This window comes from Hyaena hyaena, unplaced genomic scaffold (genome assembly GCF_003009895.1).
Source record: "Hyaena hyaena isolate Hyena2069 unplaced genomic scaffold, ASM300989v1 scaffold_162, whole genome shotgun sequence".
NCBI classification, from domain to species: Eukaryota; Metazoa; Chordata; class Mammalia; order Carnivora; family Hyaenidae; genus Hyaena; species Hyaena hyaena.
This window is the reverse complement of record NW_024080795.1, coordinates 345550-366681: the sequence shown is the minus strand read 5'-3', so window position 1 is coordinate 366681 and position 21132 is coordinate 345550. Positions and strand designations below refer to the sequence as shown.

The 21132-nt window shown below is 44.6% G+C and overlaps 1 protein-coding gene across 6 annotated transcripts in view; it reads right to left on the bottom strand.

The window, feature by feature from the left end:
* Window positions 1-21132, bottom strand: part of PLAC1 (placenta enriched 1) — a 196480-nt gene that overhangs the window by 31790 nt on the left and 143558 nt on the right. For 2 of the 6 annotated variants that reach the window (XM_039239870.1, XM_039239869.1), the window contains exons 2-3: window positions 15062-15137; window positions 1203-1274 (exon numbers count right to left, since the gene is read on the bottom strand). The exons of 1 other annotated variant lie outside the window; for it this stretch is intronic. The gene's annotated coding sequence lies outside the window, so the exon portion shown is untranslated. The remainder of the gene's footprint in view (window positions 1-1202; window positions 1275-15061; window positions 15138-21132) is intronic. 3 more of the 6 variants (XM_039239871.1, XM_039239872.1, XM_039239873.1) reach the window with 2 other exon arrangements.

Below are 21132 nucleotides of genomic sequence, written 5' to 3'. Positions count from 1 at the left end.
TTCCATATCTTACTGCTAGGATTTTATGAATATAAGCCCTCAATCTATTAGAAATAGTATTTATTTCTTTCAAGTGAGAAAGATGTTTTTCAGATTATAAACTAAGATACGCTCATTGTAAAGAGTTTGGAAATTACAGAAATTAGAACATGAAAGTCATTCATAATCCTACAAGTTAGAGGTAACCAGTATTAATATTTCTATTTATTTACTTTCAGTCTTCTTTTTTCTACACACACACACACAGACACACACACACACACGCACATCGGATCATACTGTATATTCATTTGCGTATCTTCCCTTCCCCCACTGAATTTAAGTGGTGGGCACTTCCTCATGTTATTAAATAATCTTCTAAACGTGATTTTAAATAACCATGTAGCATTTCATGGTATAAATGTTACTGCACAGGATTTCATAGTAAGGAGAACTTTTAAGCTGTTTCCACTTTTCCTCTATTTTAAAAGATGTTACGATAAATTTCCTCATATTTATATTTTTGTACAGCTCTATTTTTTTTTTTAGGTAAGTCCTTAGAAAGAGAATAATAAGAAGAACATTGTTAAGGCTTTGGCACGTGTTGTCAAAGTGCCCTGTGGGAGAATTGTACCAATTTGCATTCCCAGTAGTGTTTGAGAATGTCTGCTCCATTGCATTAATCCAGAATACTTCACCATCATGTGTACATGACACTATTTTGAACCATTTTAATTCAAAAGGCATTTACTGAGCATCTATTATGTGTGGGGTACTGTGCAGGCATTAGACTCACTCCTGTTATGCAGTGTGAGTGCAGGGTAGATAACGTACATACAAAGGTAGTTTAAAAAGTAAGTGAAATATAAGAACATATACATCTCTATAGGCAAGGCTGATATCATTCAGTCTTTAAAAGGCTATTCTTTGAGGAAAGACATGGTGCTAACAAATTTAAAAAATAATTTGGCTCTGATAAACACTTTAAAAATACATTAATATGAATCTTGCAAACAATAAAGGTACAGTTGTGATCACTTATGCTGTATTTCTCAGCATATATTTGGGTCTGAATGGAGAGGAACATTACAAATTGACATCTTTTAAAAGAGCAAAAAAACCCACTTGGGGTAAAAAGACAATTTCTGCTTTTGTCAGTTCCTTTTAGAAAGTTAACCTGTTGGTTATCAGAGAAGCGGACACAGAACACACAGAAAGCTAACCTCCTTCTGGCAGCTGGGGATAATTTGTCAGTCTCCTTTGAAATGTGGCTTTGTGCTCGCTGGTGAAGGCAGCTGGAACAGAAAAAGCATGACAGACAAAAGCTGAAATCCACATGAAGAAAGGTCTTTTTCCCCAAAATTACTGCCTGAGTTAGCAACGGTCAGAAAAGAAAGTACATGTATATCTTCCCAGCAACAAGCACGTCTGGTACTAGAGAGGGCCCTCTATGCTACAGGAGCCATTTAGAATAGCTGTAGCCCTGAATAGGGCTGCTGGATAGCATTTAATCAATCCCTCTGACCCCTATGAAAAGTTACACCCTCAAATGAAATTGATTTAAAGCCAAGAGTAAATGAATGAAAGTATCATATTTAAAATCCAATCAAAAGCATTTAGTACGCTGAAGAAGATCTACTGCATAGATAGTGGATGATGGCTCAAGAAATACAGGTTTAAGAATATAGTTGCAATTTAAAAAGTAACCCATGGAATAGCTAAAAATAATACTATCAAACCGGGAACAACCTAAATGTCCTTCAACTGGGGAATGCATCAACTGTGGTACATCCATGCAATGGATACAGTAATACAAAAGAATGAACTACTGATACATGAATCTCAAAATAATTATACTGAGTAAAAGATGCAGTCTCAAAAGATCACATACTCCATTGTTCCATTTCTAGCACCTTCTGGAAAAAGCAAAATTATAGCAACATTAAACAGGGCCGTGGTTATCTAGAGTTGGGGGTAGAAGGCTGGGCTGATTACAAAAGGCGGCATGGGAAAATTTGAGGGGGTAATGAACTGTTCTATATCTTGATTGTGGTGGTAGTTACATGACTTTATATACTTGTCTTAACTCATAAAACTAACTATACACTAAAAATAGTAAATTTTACTGTATGTTATTTTAAAAAGTGAATGAAAAAAAATCTCATAAAGATAACACTATCAAACATGGGGAGGAAAGAGGGGAGGTTAGGAGTAATGTTAAGTGAGCTTTTTTTTTTTTTTTTTTTTTTTTTTTTTAATAGCAGGGAGTCAGTAGATAAGATCCAAAATGGATAAACCAAGAAATAGGAGTAGAGGCATATTATTTAGTGATTCCGAAGTAACGACCAGATGAATTGAAAACAGAGTCTGTTAAAATTGGTTGCCTCTGAGGAGTGTGACTAAGGGTGGGGCTGAGAACTGTTGTTTTTTTGTTCCAAGCTCTCCTGTATTATTTTGAACCATGCCCATGCATTACTCTGACTTAAAAGTAGACGTAGTGGAAAATGCACTGGACTGGGAATCAAGAAACCTGATCTCTAAACCTTGATTCTGCACTAATTGAACAACTCCCTTCTCTCTGGCTCTCGGTTTCTACGTATGCACGACAAAGGGATCGCTGGACTAGATGATCTTTAAGACCCCTTACAGACCTAAAACAAAAATGATCAAACAGGCGATTTGCATATACACGATTTTTGTCAAATCCAACACAAAGAAACGGCCATTTTTATTTTTAAAGGCAGAAGGGTCGAGATCATTTCATTAAACAGTCTCTTTCTAGCCACTGGAGAAGCCAAGACACGGATTGGTTAAAAGACTCACTGGGAATGACAGTGAATTGGCGACAGAGCTAGGCCTGGAGCTCAGGGCTTCTCCTCGCTCTTGCCACCACACCACACAGCTCCTCCCAGGTCTGATGGAATCATTCCCAGACACCAGGGCTGACAAACATTCCCTGGGATGACACCAGGAATGAAACTCATATGCTGACATGGTTTCCTTGGCCTGGGAAATGAGTCAGAATTTTGGAAGTGGTCCCTGACATAAGCATGCATGATGCAATACCATAGGCATCCTGAAGTTGGTCAGGGCTATGTTAGAACTCAATTTGGGGGCTCTGTTTCCTAATAACTGGCAGACAATCTGCCTTTGACAGCTATTGCCAGCTTACTGACCTTCCTCTTTTGGGTGATAGGAATCCCAGGGCTGGAAATTCCACCATTCCCATTCCGATTTAACCCATGGATAAACCATGGGTTTAGCCATTTTTTCCTCAACAATCTTTTATCCCTATAACCTTTAAGCTCACACCATGCTTCACCCATGTCTATCAAGCAAGATGGACGATGTGTCCGCTTGGAAATTTTTATCAGCCATCACCAAATGAACAAAGCATCTTGGTATGGTTTAGCAGTCCTCCTAGGAATAGAGTGGAACGAGACTCCTGACTTGGACCACACCATCTTCCTAGGAAGACTTCCATGTTGACTAGCGAGCAAGCTAAAGGCATGTGTGTCTTACCGAGCCTTCCCCCCGCCCCCTTTGCTTGGGCCTGCGGGCTTACTTGCCCCTCATCACATAAGGTCTGGGGTTTAGAGAATAAGGACACCATTATGCGGGGCTATCATTCTTCCTCGGTGGAAACAACACTGCCCTTTGTAAGCTCCCAGCAAACTTCAAAGGGTGTGGCTATCTTTCTGTGTTCCCAGGCAAGCCTCCTTGGGAAATACTGCTCACAGTGCGTCTCTGGTACTAGAATCTTCTTTCGCTGATAGTGAGTTAAAACAAGAATTTTTAGGCAGCTCCCCTGTTCGTGCTTTGTCTACTTAAGAAGCAAAATTGTATTTTTTAACCCCCCCCTTGGAAAATACTTGTTTGCCAACTTTTGTGCCCCCCCCCCCCATCTGTGCTCTCACTCTAGCCTGGCTGTCTGCCCAGCTCTGAATCCTGCCTTACCTACTGCCTGGCATTTACTTCACAACAGCTGGCCCAGGGATCTCAAGTGCTTAGCCTCAGCTGCCAGCTTAGGGAAGGAGAGGCCCCTGTAGCTGAGCTGGTGACAAAGACAGCATTTGTTCCCACACCAGTATTCTCGATGTCAACAGCAGTGACAGGCTCCAAAGGGGATCATGCCCAGTCACTGCCCACTTGGGGAGGACTCCGCAGGCCCAGGGATGTTCCTACATCCTGCTTCCATATCTGCTTTGAGTCTCCCCACCATGCTGTGAGGTGACTAGAAACCAGTAACAGGATTCCCATGCTACAGCAAGAAAGGCAAATGACGGGACAGTAGGAGATTGCCCAAGGAAATGATGATCATGTTGTTCAAAACAAGATTCAGAATACCTGGGTCTGACAAGCATCAGTTTCTGAGCTTTGTCAATTTGTTTGTGTGGAATGTGCTATAAACCTGGTTTGCTCATCCCCGAGTGACTGACAGTGGTGGTACTGCCCAAATTGGTGGCTGATGGGAAGGACGTTGGTGTGAGAGTCGGTGTGCCTTATTACCCTGCAGGGACACGGGAACAAGAGAGGGTGCCCAAGATCACCTCTCCCAGGGGGCTGGGTGGCATTCTTGCCTTCCTTCCACCAACAAATGTTGACTGTGCCAGGAGCTAGGATGACAGAGGTGACTCAGATAACCCTTTGTCCTCAGGGTGTTCACAGAGGGACGAGGGTATCACCAGCCTCAGTGGTGACTGGCGGATAAGACAAACAGTCCCACTTCAGACCCAAGGAGGTCCATGCTAATCCTTTGGCCAGCCAATAGAAGATGGTGTTTTGGTGGTTTTTCTAACTGTACAGATGAGCATGCACTGAATGGCTCACTTTGCTTCTCCTCCTTGAGAGGGTCCATTTTGTCACAAATCTGGCCAGACTACTTATAATGTTTAAAAATAAAAAATAAAAACGTTTCAAATTATTAGTTTTTGGTTGTTGGGTTTTTCTCTTCAATATAAAAGCAGTGTCTTTCCCTGATTCCCCAATAACCACAGTATTGCCATATGACCCACAACTCTACTCCTCGGAACATACCCCAGGGAACCGAAATCGATGTCCAAACAGAATCTTGTTCCTCAGTGTTCACAGCAGCACCATTCACGATAGCCAAAAGGTGGAAACAACCCAAATGTCATCAGCTGATGAATGGATAGACAGAATGTGGTCTATCCATACGATGGAATACGATTCACCCATAAAGGGATGCAAGTAGTGACCCCTGCTACAACATGGATGAACCTTGAAACACTGTGCTAAGGAACAGAAGCCAGACACAAAAGGACACACATTATATGATCCCAGCTATATGAAATATCCAGAATTATGCAAATCCACAGAGCCAGAAAGTAGATTAGTGGTACATAGGGCTGGGGGAGGGGAGGAAGAATGGGGAGGGAGTATTTAATGGGTAGAGTTTCTTTTGGGGGTGATGAAAATGTCCTGGAACTAGATAGCAGTGATGGCTGCATGCCATCGTGAGTGGAGTTCATGCCACCAAAATGTACACAGGTTGCCCCTGCTGTCTGAAAGTAAAGCATCGTGCCTGCCTTGGTCACTGTTAAGCAGTGTTCCCAGTACAGAGTAGGCACTCGATAATTATTTGTGGAGCTCTTTAAAAGAATGAATAAAATATATTTTTCTAATGCCATTCTGAGAGCCCTCTGAGAAGCAAAAACCACTTTTCTCTAACATTTTCAGAATGTAGGGAATCAGATGAAGTATATGGTCAGCCAGGAGAGAGGAAGAGCAAGCTCTCTGGTGTTTCTTCCTGTAAGGATACTAATCTTGTCATGAGGGTCCCACCTGCATGGCCTCATCTCAACCTAATTACCTCCCAAAGGCCACATCTCCAAAAACCATCACACTGCGGGGTGAGGACTTCAACACAGGAATTTGGGGAGGGCACATAATTCAGCCCATAGCAGCCAGGATGCATTAAGTAGTCATTGTGCATCAATGGCAAGGATCACATTTGTGGGCAAGAGATTGATGTTGATATTTTCACCCAACTTTTCCTTGGGTTGCAGCATCATCTCAAAGCTTCCAAGAAACTAGAGGAGTAGTTTTTTCTCTGTCCCTTTTTTATACTAGTAACATTAGGTTCCGGCCAAGAAGTCCTGCTAACATCAAGGGGCATCCTTATCATCCTTGCCATGCCCTCTGCCCGGCCCGGATGCTTGCTACTTGCTTTGTACCCCTGTCAATAAGACATGGGCCTTTCGTGTTACATGACGTAGTGATCTGTGCAGAGCCCACAGCCCCAAAGCTGGTTGGGGGTGACAGGTTAGGGCACTACCAGGTAGGGGAGTAGCAGGCTGGAGTTGTTGAACTGATGTGATTGCAACAACCAGTAATCCTGCTGTCATGTAGATACAACTTAGATGACATAGTCTATGTTGGGGCGCCTGGGTGGCTCAGTCAGTTAACGTTCGACTTCGGCTCAGGTCATGATCTCACAGTTTGTGAGTTCGAGCCCCACATTGGGGTCTGTGCTGACAGCGCAGAGCCTGCTTCAGATTCTGTCTCTCTCTCTCTCTCTCTCTCTCTCTCTCGGCCCCTCCTCTGCTCATGCTCTGTCTCTATCAAAAATATTAAAAAAAATGTTTTAAAGAAATTAGTCTATGTCAAGATGCCTGACACATCGTAAGTACTCAATAAATGTTAATTATTACCCTCATGACAAAGGTATTTATATATCCATTAATATGTTATTGAGTAATATCTAGGCATATAGGTGAATTGTTACAGTGTATTATTAAGCAAAAGAAGGAGATTACAAAGAATATGAAGAGCATCATCCAATTTTTACAAAAATGTCATACGTATAAGGGAGATATTATTATTATTATTATTATTATTATTATTAATGTTTCTTTTTATTTTTGAGAGAGAGAGCACCCGCGGGAGGAGGACAGAGAGAGATGGGGACAGAGGATCAGAAGCGAGCTCCATGCTGACAGCAGAGAACCCGATGCAGGGCTCAAAACCACGAACCGCAAGATCATGACCTGAGCCAAAGTCAGACACTTCACCAACTGAGCCACCCAGGCGTCCCTAAGAGAAATGTTATTGTACAGTGATTTAGATCTCAGGATCCGAAGGTCGGCCTATTGTTTAATCTGTGCACCCTCACTTAGTAGCTGTGTGACCTAGAGGGAGTTACTAAACCTCTTTGAAACTCAGTTTCTTTAATCTGCAAAACGAAGAAGATATGTGTGTGTATATATACATCCACGATATGGGTGCATATCTACACAACCCAAGAGCTGTGAGTGAATTGTAATTTTATATCAGAATTAATGAGAGTTCGGTACAGTAGTTAGATACACAGTGAGCACACAGAAATCAAAAGCCTTCTTCGATACCAGCGATTAGCAGTTAGAAAATATGAACAAAAGACACCAGTCACAAGAGCAGTGTAGGTCAGTGCAACGAGCTGAGTGGCCCCCTCCCGGACTCTACAACAGCTGGGTTTAGAAACAGGCTCACTGGTGATACGGTTTCCTAGCCGATAAGCCTCTGGCCTTGGCCCGCCCCCACTCAGGGCTCAAACCCAGCAAAAGGGACTGGCTGTTGGACTCCCTGCCGTCCCCTCTGAACATCCTTGTTCTCTCCCCCGTTGAGATATAATTGCTCCCTTACCAAACTAATCTGCAGGCACGAATCCCTGCCTCCCACGTAGACAACTTTCTAGGTCGTTCTCCTCACAAAGCTGCTTTCGCCTCTTGGACCACGCTTTAGTTTTCATCCAGGTCCTTGCTTGAAATTTGCAGGGAGATGAATGTGCAGTTTCCAGGGGAAAGGCTTTCATGGTAATGAACATTATGGGTTCAAATCCCAGCACTCCACTTGCTAGCTGCCTTGCCTTGGTCAAGTCTCTTAACTCTCTTTCTGTCACTGTCCTCTTCCGTTATCTGGGGGATAATACTGGCACCTCGCTTTTAAGGATTTGTGAAGCTTACATGATATTATGTACATAGGAGCTGCTGTCATGATTAAAACAGGAATACAGCTGAGCTTTGAACAACATGGATTTGAGCTGCACGGGTCCACCTATATGCAGATTTTTTAAATATAAATACAGTACTCTATTTTTTCGTTTATTTTTTATTTTATCTTTTAAAATTTATTTTATGTTTTTATTATAGTTTATTGTCAAGTTGGTTTCCATATAACACCCAGTGCTCATCCCAAGAAGTGCCCTCCTCCATGCCCATCACCCCCCTTCCCCTCTCCCCCAACCCCCATCAGCCCTCAGTTTGTTCTCTGTATTTAAGAGTCTCTTACAGTTTGCCTCCCTCCCTCTCCTTAACTATTTTTCCCCTTCCCCTCCCCCATGGTCCTCTGTTAAGTTTTCCTGTTCCACATATGAGTGAAAACATATGGTATCTGTCCTTCTCTGCCTGACTTATTTCGCTCAGCATAACACCCTCAAGGTCCATCCGTGTTGCTACCCATGGCCAGATTTCATTCTTTCTCATTGCCATGTAGTATTCCATTGTATAGATAAACCACATCTTCTTGATCCATTCATCTGTTGATGGACACTTAGGCTCTTTCCACGGTTTGGCTATTGTTGAAAGTGCTGCTATGAACATTGGGGTCCATGTGCCCTTATGCATCAGCACTCCTGTATCCCTTGGGTAAATTCCTAGCAGTGCTGTTGCTGGGTCCTAGGGGAGTTCTGTTGTTAATGTTTTGAGGAACCTCCACACTGTTTTCCAGAGGGGCTGTACCAGTTTACATTCCCACCGACAGGACAGTACTCTAAATGCATTTTCTCGTCCTTATGATTTTCTTAACATTTTCTTTTCTCTAGCTCACTTTATTGTAAGAATACGGTATAGAATACATAGAACATACAAAATGTGTGTTCATCCATTTTTTTTTTTGTTTTTATTGGTAAGGCTTCCAGTGAACAACAGCCTATTAATAATTTGGGGGGAGTCAAAAGATATACGCTGATTTCTGACTATACAGGAGGTCAGCACCCCTAACCCCCATGCTGTTCAAGAGTTAACTGTAGTTTGTCCTAAATGAATATCAAAGGTTTTATCTCTTGTAAGGTACAAACTGCTTATAGCAACTAAACAGGACTTTCCTACCCCTGGCTTCTGTCCAAGAGAGTTTCAATAATATCAGGATCTTAGTTTTAGCCTGGGGACCCATCAAGAAATAAGGTCATAAATAAGCTACGGACTTAACACCTGGATGGACAGACAGGAGTCAACACAGGAAACAACCAGTTTCAGTGAGAACCAGTGAACAGTTCTGAGACATGTGTATCTCAGGAAATATAGCCATATGGAAACAGATATAAGGAAATATGTGGTCTTTACACAATCCTTTCTAAACCCTGAGGCCACGGGCCTCTATTCATCCAGCAAGGGCAATTTAAACACAACAAAGTCATTTTTATATTCCCCTAAATGCAAAAACAAGATTGTCTTCCAGCAAGTGCGAATGTATGCTACCTTCGCTGAACTGAAGCGATGCTGGATCCACCCTCTGTCAGCAACCTCGATCAAGTGCGTGGCCCCTCCCCATGGCGGAGGAGGGGAGGTCCGGAAGGGGCAGTGTGTGTAAGGAGACTGACCCAGGCTTGGGCCACTCAGATAGGTAGCAGGTAGAAATGGTGCTTCAGAGTCCCAGCTAACGTGATTGCTCCACGGCGAGTCCCCCACACTCACCACCCGCATGGGAAATTCTGAACGGGAGTAACTACTTTGCAACACTGGATTTTCTCCCCTGAAGGGAAATGTTCAAATCTAGAAGAGCAATTCTCAGGACAACCCAGGGAACTGAATCCCGAGCCCCCCTTTGCAGACCTCTCTCTCTCTCTGCACCTTTCATGCTGAAATGTAAACAAAATCGGTTCACTGCTGGACCAGGTCTGTGACCAATCTGTGCCGGCCGAGGGGCATTTTTCCACCTGAAAAGCTTCCTAAGACCTGCTACATCAAGTGGAACCCAGAGCATGGGCTGAGGAGGGGGACTGTGGAGGTGTTTTGTTACTCTGCACCCCCAAAGCCTCTTTGGGAGGCGGGGTGCTAACGTGCATGTAACTTAGGGGAGTTTCTTCCTTTCTTGTTATTTTAGGGTTATCGTGCACTTTGGTTAACTAGCCTGAAAGCATCATTTTCCTTATCTATGGAATGGGGGGAAAATAGTAAAATCTATTTCAAAGGACTGCTGTGAAGATCAAACAGAGTGATGGCTTTAAATTGTTGAGTAATATGCAAGCCCTTGATACATGTTGACTATTATTATTACTACTGGTTAATCCTCATGCATTTCAACTTACTAAATTATTTTTAAAATTACTGCAGCTTAGTATTATTTTCATAAGTTGTAAGTTTTATGTAGTTTCCATGTATCACAAGAAAGGACAACCGGAAACATTTGACTGGTTTCTACCCCCGCCCCCCTTTAGCTATTTACAAAATCCTTTCCCATGTAATTTTTTTTTAATTTTTATTTACTTCTAGGAGAGAGAGAGAGAGAGAGACAGCGTGAGCAGGGGAGGGTCAGAGAGAGAGGGAGATACAGACTCCGAAATAGGCTCCAGGCTCTGAGATGGCTGTCAGCACAGAGCCCGACTCGGGGCTCGAACCCATGAATTGCGAGATCATGACCTAAGTGAAAGTCGGACGCTTAACCGACTAAGCCACCCGGGCACCCCTCCCATGTAATTTTTGATTGTTCTTCCTAAATTCAAAAAAGCCGACTGTTCCACTCTGAAAGCATTCTAAACTGAGGGGAGTTTCTAAGTCAAAGAACCTTTTGTGCATCCTTTGGTGAAGAACCATTTTGTAACATGGAGAATCACCTCTCAATTTTTCTCCTTTGCAACTTATTTTGCCTTGTTGGCCTAAAGCAGGTCACATGTGTCTGTATGAAAGAGGCATTACTTATGCTGGAGAACACTGGTGCAGCCACCGTGGAAAACAGTACGGAGTTTCCTTAAAAATGGAACTACCCTACGATCCAGCAATTGCACTACTGGGTATTTACCCAAAGAATACAAAACCACTAATTCAAAGGGATACATGCACCCCTATGTTTATAGCAGCATTATTTACAACAGCCAAACTGGAAGGGCACCAAGTGTCCATCAATAGATAAATGGATGAAGAAGATGCGGTATCTATACAATGAATATTATCCAGCCATAAAAAGGATGAAATCTTGCCATTTGCAACATGGCTGGATCTAGAAGGTATCAAGCTAAGTGAAATAAGTCAGAGAAAGACAAATACCATAGGACTTCACTCATATGTGGAATTTAAGCAACAAAATGAATGAGCAAAGGGAGGGGGGGAGAGAGAGAGAGGGAGAGAGAGGGATGGATGGATGGGGAAACAGACTTAACTACAGAGAACTGATGGTTACCAGAGGGGAAGGAGGTGGGGGCGGGGTGAAATAGGTGATGGGGATTAAGGAGCACGCTTGCTGTGATGAGCAGTGGGTGATGTATGAAACTGTTGAACGACTGTACTGTACACCTGAAACTAATACAACACCGTAGGCCAACTACACTGGAATTAAAATAAGAAGAAACAAAAACAAAGAGAAAACTCTGGGTGTCACTCTAGGCAAAGGCCCCAGAGACCAGCAGGCTCTCTCACACATCATTCCCGTGGTCTTCTGCTGGCCCACACTGTTCTGCCCATTTACGTCTGGATTCTTGTTCATGGCGCCCAGCTGGACTCTACCCCGTTCCCCCTTCTTGTCCCTCTGTTGCCACACTTAGCACTCCTCACTGCCTACCACATCACGTCCACACCCCTTCCCTATTTATCTGGGTGTTCGAGGGCTTCGTAACGTCTTCAGCCCAAATCCCCACTCCTTCCCAGACGCAGCCCCCAGTTTTGCCACTGTGCAAGTGCCTCCACCCCCAGTCGGCTCCTTCCAGCCTCTCTGCCCTTGCTTGCGTTCCCACTACACTTTCCTTCTTCCCTCTACCTCCCTAAACCCAAGGCGGCCTCTTTTTAGAAGCCTGTTGGGGCGCCTGGGTGCCTCAGTTGGCTAAGTGTCTGACTATTTCAGCTCGGGTCACAATCTCATGGTTTGTAGGTTCAAGCCCCGCGTTGGGTTCTGTGCTGACAGTGCAGAGCCCACTTCAGATTCTCTGTTCCCCTTGCTCTCTGCCCCTCCCCCACTTGCTTTCTCTCCCTCTCTCTCAAAAACAAATAAATATTAAAAAAGGAAGCGTTTCACGTGTCCTGCAACTGACTTATATCTTCCCTTCTCTGAAGTCTTACAGCTCTTGACTATACCAGACCATCCAGTTAGACTGTCTCCACGAGTTTCCCTCTCATACAATTCTTGACACCCCAACCTGACTGTAGAAGCCTTTCCTATGTGCCTAGCTCTGTGCTATATTCATTTTTTCCCAATAAGCTCAACACTGAAAAACGGATACTCAGTAAACATTTCTTGCTAACTCATTTAGCTTTTTAAAAAAAAAAAAAAACTCACATTTTCACCAAGTCCTTGAAACCCCCAGACTTGCTTGTATGATTGCTGCCAATAAATGGCTTCTCCAGCACCTGCATTGCTGACCTCATCCAGCTATTTTGAGACTCAGATAGGAACAGCGGAGAGAAAGCCCTTGGACACTTGTCATTGCTGCCAAGCCAAAGCCCTGACTGAGGTCTGGAGCCGATTTGACTGCACCCGTTGTTCTGGGCTCCCGTAGACACAGCCTGTATCCCTACATAGAATTTCCGCGTTCAGTAATCAAACACGGTTTCAGGGCCCCTTGACAGCTCTCAGCAGAGGACCAGCACTGAACAGGCCATTTGACAAAATGGCAAAGGTCCAACTGGTTTTGTTCTCATGCCCACGAATGGGCCACTGAGCATGGTCCTGGGCAGCAAGGTGGTCCCCAGAAAGAGCTATCTGTGCCATCAGAAAAGAGCTTTAGGTCTTCTTAAGGACTTGGTCACCTGGTGCAGATTCTGTTGACATTTTTCTTTTTTGAGCACTTACTATGCATCAAACACATTATAGCCATCATCTCACTTAGACTCGTCGCAATAATCCTGTTATTATCCCATCTATTAGATGAGGAATTGAATCAGAGAGATTAAGCAACTTGCCCCACATCACAGAGCTGTCTGTCTCCAAAGTTTAAATTATACGGCCAACAATCGCCTCTCAAATCCTCTCAAATAGGGCAGGCAGATGAGCAAAGCTTGGAAGCATGCCCCAGGGGTACCCATCCCTCAGAGGCAGCAGAAGGGAAGAGAACTCGACACTGGCAAAGGACAAAGACAAAGCTACCGACCTACTAAACTGTAATCAGAGCTGCAAACGGATGTTCATGAACATAATTATAGTTCTACCTTCCTCTAAACCAATAGTTCTTAACCTTTTGGGGCTTGACCCCTTTGAGAATTTGAGGAAAGCTGTAGACTCTCTTCTTAGAGAAATGTATAAATGCAAACACACAATTTTGCATAGTTTCAGAAAAATTCATGCAGCTTCCTGTATTTCATCCAAGAACTACAGACCCTAGGTTAAAAAATCCCTGCTTTGTGCAAACCTAATTCTACGTTTTTAAAAGTGATAAGTTAGGGAACAATGATTCCTTTAAATAACAAGCCAACCTAGGACACAAAAAACAGGATTTGCTTTATGGAAATTTTGTTTTCATATAACTTTCAGGAGCATGTCTCGTTGCCTACATGAGATGCATTTGCTGTCAACATCTCTGTATTCCCCTAGAGCCCCATGTAGTCAGAAATGACAATGGCACAGGGTGCCTGGGTAGCTCAGTTGGTTGAGCATCTGACTCTTGATTTTGTCTCAGGTCATAATCCCAGGATTATGGGACTGAGCTCCATGTCAGTCTCCATGCTGAGCATTAGATTAAGGCTCGCTCTCTCTCTCCCTCTCCCTCTCTCCCTCTGCCCCCCTCCCTAGCTCGTGCTCTCTTTCTCTCAAGGGAGGGGAAGGGAAGGGAAGGGAAAGGGAGGGGAGGGAAGGGAAGGGAAATGATGATGGCATAGATGACCATCATCAGGACTGGCCAGAGCACAGCGCTAGAAATGACACATAGAGTTGGTAAGATGTTTTTTGTCACCAGAGGGTGGGTAGCCACTCGGCATCCAGGAGTGGTTTCACTGGGTGGGAATTGGACTATATGACCTATAACAGCCCCACTCAGCACCATGAGTCAAGGGTTCTAAGACCTATGGAAATCTGAAGAAGATTTATGTTACAAGTCCACTCCCGTTAAGCAGCTGATGGCTCCACGAGAAGCCAGGTACCCGATAGGGATGGACTAAGTATATATTGGCTCACTCACCTGAGTCTACAATCAACTTCTTTACACTGGCCCGTGTTATTCCAAATAGCAACTGTTCATTCCCCACCAACCAGAGGTCCTATTGTTCTTTTATGAAAATATTAGATAATCCCAACCCAAGTCATTCCAAGGCCACTTCCCCTGGCCTCTTGTCTTTTGAGTAGACAAGGTCTTAATGTAGTCTTTAATGTTATTGTTAGTCATAGCCTGATACTGCTTCTTCTAAACTCTCCTCCCGTGTTTGAGCCCTCATACAAAGGGCACTTAGTTGCAAGGCATAGATCTGATACATTGATCCTATCACACTTTATCCTTTACAAACCTTACACCTTAAAATGAGACGTTGTGTAGTATGTTCAAAGGAACACTGGATCTGGACCCCTTGTTCCTTCATATTCTGCCCCCTTACCTCTCTGAGCATCACTTTCACATGCATCTTGTAAGATTCAAATAAGATAGTGAACATAGAAATACTGTGTTCACTGTAAAGTGTTAGACAAACAGAAGAATCCATAACTATTAGAAATTTAGAAAACTCTTCTCAAGGCCATATTATTCCCAGACACTTTATGTACCTTAAATGCTTACAGGATATGAAACCGGCTTAGAAAAGTATAACACTTCCAAGCTCACACTGCTAGGTGGCAAGAAACGGGGGCACTCTCTCTCCTCCCTTCTCCCTACCCCAAGACCAGATTGCTTCCCATCACTCCACATTGCCTGTCCCAGAACATTCCCCCATTAGAATAAGAAATCGTTACTCACTTATTAAAAATAAATCCTTGACCCTCTTTGAGACCTCCAAGGCAGTCGGTCGTGTTTCCTCCTTGTAAAAGAGCGGCTGGGGATGGGGAGGGGAGAGAGAGAGAGAGAGGATGAGGCAGCGCCTCAGATTCAACTCCTCTATAGACTCCTCTATGTCAGAACTGTTGTGTATTGCTTTGAGAAGATGGCCGAGTACTTTCCTCTCCCTCTTTCCCCGCCCCCCTTTCTAATTTGCAAGTTGTAAAAATGTGTCGCCCCCCAAATGCACCAGGTGTCTCCAACTTTCTAACTGAGCAAGGCAGACGCCTTCCCAGCCAAGAGCCTTGAAATATTTATCCAAATTTTAGTTTCACTGAATTAATGCCTTAAGCTGGTGAGCAATCCAACTGAAGGTCAATGTTCGTTTCCTATAGTTGTCCAATGTCTGTGTGGTATTTAGACCTTAAAATGATGACTTTACTCCAGATTGCAAACTCCCCAGAGTGCACCCTTGAGATAGAAGCCAGCTCACACTGGTTTCTGATCAGTCAGCACAAATGATCCTCTCTTTCGAGTTCAAGGTGGGCTCAGAATTGAAGCTGTCTTGAGATAAAGCAGATCAGCCCCATTCACCCCTGGGGGGAAGGCCTCTGAGCAGGGGAATGTGAAAGGCCCCTCTGGTCAGGGGAGACATCCGCTCCCCTTGGCTTTGGGCTGTACCAGTTGGCAGATAACGCTCTGTGCGAATGCTGGCCAGACCAAAATGGTGCCGCGACAGCCACAGGGTTGTTTAGCAAAAAGAAAGGAAACATCTGCAAATCTTGCGTTGGTGCTGAGCGGGGACAGCCTGCTGCTTTTCCTCACGGGCCCATGGTGGGCCAGGTCCTGACTGATCAGAATGGTTCCCTGAAACAAATGCACTTGAAAGATATTTGCCAGGTCCTGACTGATCAGAATGGTTCCCTGAAACAAATGCACTTGAAAGATATTTTCCATCCCCCCCAACAGGAAATTCTTGTGTTTAGTCATCCTTACTTACTCCATGGGCTGAGTCAGCAAGCTCTGTTCTAACCACAGCTGCTTTCAAATAAATGGTAAGCTTAGAAAACCAGTTACTTGAGTGAGGAGGCTTGGCTGAACTGCTCTGACAGCCAGAGCTCCAAAATCAGGTTGGATAAATTGAAGGAGCTGCGAGTTAGGCATTGCTCAGTACCTTTGAGTCCTTCTGGGTGGGCCTCAATTACTTTTTAGTATGTTGGTACTACAGAGCATTCCAGAACTAGAAGGTTCAGCAGTTGGAGACCAGTATGGTGCCGTGGCATGATCTGCTGGCCTATGACTTAAGTAGTGGTCCTGCCAATAAGTAGTTATGTGACTACAGGGCCATTGTGGCCTTTCTCTGGGTCTTAGAATTCTCAGGCTTAAAACCAAGGCTCAGAGAAGATGACTTCTAAGTGTCATTCTTGCTTGCGCTGATGGTCTGAAAACAGTCTAGGACAGATGACCAGCCTTTCTTTCCAAAATTACCAGGGAGGACACTATATAACCTGTTTTGGGAGTCTGGCCCCAGCATTTTATCCATCTGCAGTACAAATGTCTCCCCTGGGTCTAACCACAATCTATTTTCTCTTGTTTGGACCTCTGTAGACATGGAGAACCCCCAGGGAACGCACTATTCTAAAAGATCCTTCGTCACCTCTGAGGGCCTTCAGGTTGGAGTTATGATAAAGCCTCTGCAGGCGAGGGAGGCACTTGCTTAGGTTTAAATGACCACACTTCCCTCTCATCAGACGTGTGCCACCCTTCTGGTTGTTATCACTGTCTTGTGAATCTAGGGAGACTAAGGCTGGGATAGACAGACTGTCCATTGGACACGTAGCTCTGCAGAGAGGAGGAAGTCACTTATTCTGGATCAGACACCTCACAAAAGTTGTTCTAAAGCACAGAGAGCCTGGGGGACGTGAGAGAACAGCTTCATGTAATGGGACCCTCTCCACATCCGGACATATGTGCCCAATGATGAAAATGGTTAACATTTATTGAACACTCGTTATGTATGTGCTGGACATCATTCTAAGCACTTTACATGCTCATTTGATCTCATTTAATCCTCACAACAGTACAATTATTATTCATATTTTACAGATTAGGAAACTGAGGCACATAGAGGTTAATTAACTTGCTCCAGGTTAAACTTCTAGTAAGCAGGGAGCTGCTCGTCTGGCCCAGGGCTCAGCTCTGAACCATCATGCTTCTGAGTGGGGCCAGCTTCATGGGAGGACTGAGATGGTACGGATGATTCTGGCCCCTGTGAGCACTGCTCACCCCACCCGCCTCATGTGCCCACATTCCTTGTCAGGTATAGGTGCCTGGCTTGGTTTCCAGGGTGCTCTGTGTCCCTTCTACAGAGAGCACGGTTTCCGCACGCAGAGCTGCCAAGTGTGGGTTCGAAGACACTGGAAATGAGTCATGATTTCCTCTTATAAGGGCAATCTAGGGAAAGATCATTCTAGAAAATGGGTTTACCCAAACTAAAGAAAGTGTTGGAAAATGGCCACGTTCCTCTGAGCTGGCAAATCCATTAGATTTGTCACATGTCAGAGTTTGGGGAGAGCTTACCGCTTGCATCGCAAAAGCCCTTCATGTTACAGATAAGGAGACTGAAGCTGATAGTGGACTGAGGGTTAGATGGCTCTTAAAAGTTTGAGAAAGGGACAGAGATTACAGACCTGACCTAATTTATAACTCCCCTTGGAGCCAACGCTATGAGGGAATTGGAAGGAGGGATTCACCCACACATCAGAGCCATAACCCCTTGCATAACAGGGACTCCGTAAGCGTGGGCTTCAAAGGTAGTGAGATACCGAGACTGCCCCATTCGGATGGCCGAGGTCCACAGCTAAATGGTGATGTCCTGTAACTTATCTGAAAACCAGACCTGCTTACAAAATGGATCCCACACTGACAATCACAAATGACTTTGGGGAAAACCACTTCTGTGGAAAAAGAAGCTGGTCACAAAACTTGGGGACTAACGACCGTGATCCAAAGATACCTCTCAAAGCTCCCTACGGTGAGAGCCAAATGGAACCATCTTACTTCTCAGTTTTGAATGTGCAGACATTACTGACATATTTTCAAGCCCAAAGCCCTGTAAAGTATTATTTTAAAAGCAATCTTATGGTAGTATAAGTTTTCACTGAGCCTAACACAAGAGTCAATAATGGAAAACCGTAAAGAAGGACCTGAGGCCGCCAGGAATTGGCCCTAGGGAACAGTGTCTTAATGGCTGTTTTCAAAGAACTAGAAGATCTTCTTTCAGGCCCCAGTGTGAGCCCACAATGTATTTTCCAGCCTCTTCCTCTTAAACGAGAAAGAGAGTACCAGAATTTAAAAATAAAAGATACAGAATTAGAGCTCTTGCCTGCTTTGCCTGCTACTGAGCAGATACATACAGTAAAACCTTATTAAGTGTCACATCTCCTCTAGCTAGACTCAAACAGACGGTTAAAAGCCCCACATCATGTTGGGCATCGTGTACCACTGCTTACTGACGTTGCCATGTGGTAAATTCGGCCACACACCATCTTACGAATAGCCGAACGAACTCCCCCTCGTTTTCTAGGGTGGCTAAAGCCTGATTACTTTTCACAATCAGCCAACCTCTTAATTCATCCCAGGTTGCAGCTGGGCTCCAGGAACGTGGAGGAAGCTTGGTTAGGTGGGAAGGCGGGCGGCGGGGGGAGAGGGACAGGGCATGTGTCCCCACGTGCCCGGCACACAGAAACACGTTAGAAGGTTTTTTTAGAGGTAGTCAGTACTTTCAAACTAGAAAAAAAAAAACCCTGCCTTTGTAGTGTTAGGGGATGACATTTCGTTGCAAAAATAAATGATTTGGTCATTACCATTTCATGGTTGCTGGCAACCAACCGCCTCTGCTTTCTAACAATTTCCATTTTAGGCACTGACAGGCCCTTCAAAGTGATTCAGCCAAATATCCACCCAAAATTGCGTATTTGGCAGTTTCATACTGAAAAATCTGGGGCCTCTGGGCAAAAATGTCAATTGCGAAACAAACAGATCACCATAAACAGTCACTGGGGGCTCCTTGGGCAGCTTCGCCGACGGAAAGAGAAGGAACGGAAGTTGCTGGCAGGGGCTGCTTTCTTGGCTCCGGGTACCGCTCTTGCTCTCCGTCGCTGCTTGTTCTTTTCCTGAGGGCCAGAAGCTGCCTCAGTCGTTAACCCTAAGCAAGGTGAGGCCCAGGTCTTCAGCAAGCAGCCGTTTCCCGCCGACGGAAAGTGACGAGCAGAGATGGAAGTCACTGGGACAGGATCGTCTGAGGCTCTGCGGCCTGGGAATACACTGGGACCTCACCTTCTTGAACCCCTGGGCCTATACGCAGGCTGTTTACCATAGAGCCTCGTTGGGTCCTGGTTGATCTCTGGAACCTACCTGGGTCTCTGGGCCTCTCAGGGACCCCATGGCCTAGAATCCTCTGGTTTGCCCAGGGGGACGCCACCGTGGAGCAGCTCCCAGGTGGTCTCCTGCCTGACCAGTAACCCTCAGAGTCTGACTCCCCGGAGTGCACACTCCCCTCATCCCTGAAGGCTCTCCCCTTGACTTTTTAAGTGACTGGGCCCCCTCTCTTCACTCAGGACTCACTTCAAATGTCAGGCCACCTTGGTGAGGCCATCGTGACTCCTCGGTCCAGGCCCTACCCGTATTTGCTCTCTCTCAAAGAATTAGTTTTGTTTTGTTTTTCTGCTTAAAGCACCCATTACCATTTGTAGCTATGTATTTCTCTGTGCGTTTGCGTACCCCTCATCTCCGAGGAGCTCTACAAGGCCTGTGGCCACTTTTGTTCGACACTGGACTCCTGATGCCCGTCGTAGTGCCTGCACATAGCAAATGCTCAGGAAACATTTGTTGAGGGAATGAATAAAATGGTGATATTCTGTTTTCTAGACCAGTCTGTGAAAATGTAAAAAGCAGGCCTATTGTCCCCTTACATAGGTCTCTCCCTGAAAACTGCCTGCATTTGTTGCCACTTTTTGTCTCTGAAAGAGAGAGGGCGAGCCCTTTCTCTCAGAGGAAGGTTACCCTTTTGCCTGCCCACTTCTTACTGCTTACTTGGTTCATGATGCCCAGGATCTGGGCGCCAGGGCCAGGCAGGTTTTTAGTCGGAGGCAGTGCTGGGAATTTACCACGCAGTGCTGACCCTACTCGCGTATGGAAATGTCATTTGGGGCTGAGGGGGCTAGGCCATTATACTTAATAATAATATTGGCGTTTACCTTCTCTTCCCTCTGGGAGCTATTTTTAAGAAGTTGTTTGGATTCCCTGACTATAAATAATAGCCAATCTTCTCAAAACTACAAAGAAAGTCAAGTTACTATTATGTCTGAAAATCACCTTCCATTCAGTTCGCCAGTCCCCTTTTTGGGGAAAGCCCGTCTGCTCTAGTCAATGACAGCCACAGCCATCCAGCTGCTCAGGCCCCCTTCCTTTAGCAGTAAGTAATGAAGAGAGATGAGTTACCAGATCGCCAACATTTGAAAATGGTTCCCAGAGGGTTACCATGCCTTCTGTTCTCTTTCTCCCTGACATTAGCTGCAATAACATTGATGTCTGTCTGGTTTAGAAAGCTATGGAGGGCCCTGTACTTTCGGATTACACTCTGGCATGGTGACCAACCCAGTTATTCCCTAATGCTACCAAGGAAAGGTTTTCCCCCACTCAATTTTAAAATATGAATCACCTCAACTATGAAAATCTTCTCCAAAAGGTCTATTCAAATTTAAAATATGTTTCTTTCAGCCTGGAAATCCCAGCAAAGAATGGAATCTTAGCTAAGTAGTCATAAAAAAGGGCAAGATGGATTTGTATGGATTTGTATGTACTGTCATGGAAGGATCTCCATGATGTCCTAAAGGAAAAAAAGAAAAGTCGGGCACGGTAGGATCCCATATGTCTTCAGAGCCTGTCAGTTCCTCCTTCCAGCAGTTTCACAAAATCCCGGCTTTTCATTTCTGCTCACCGGTTCAAGCCTCCTAACCCCTGGTCTCGGGGTCTCTCTCTTTCCAGTTCCT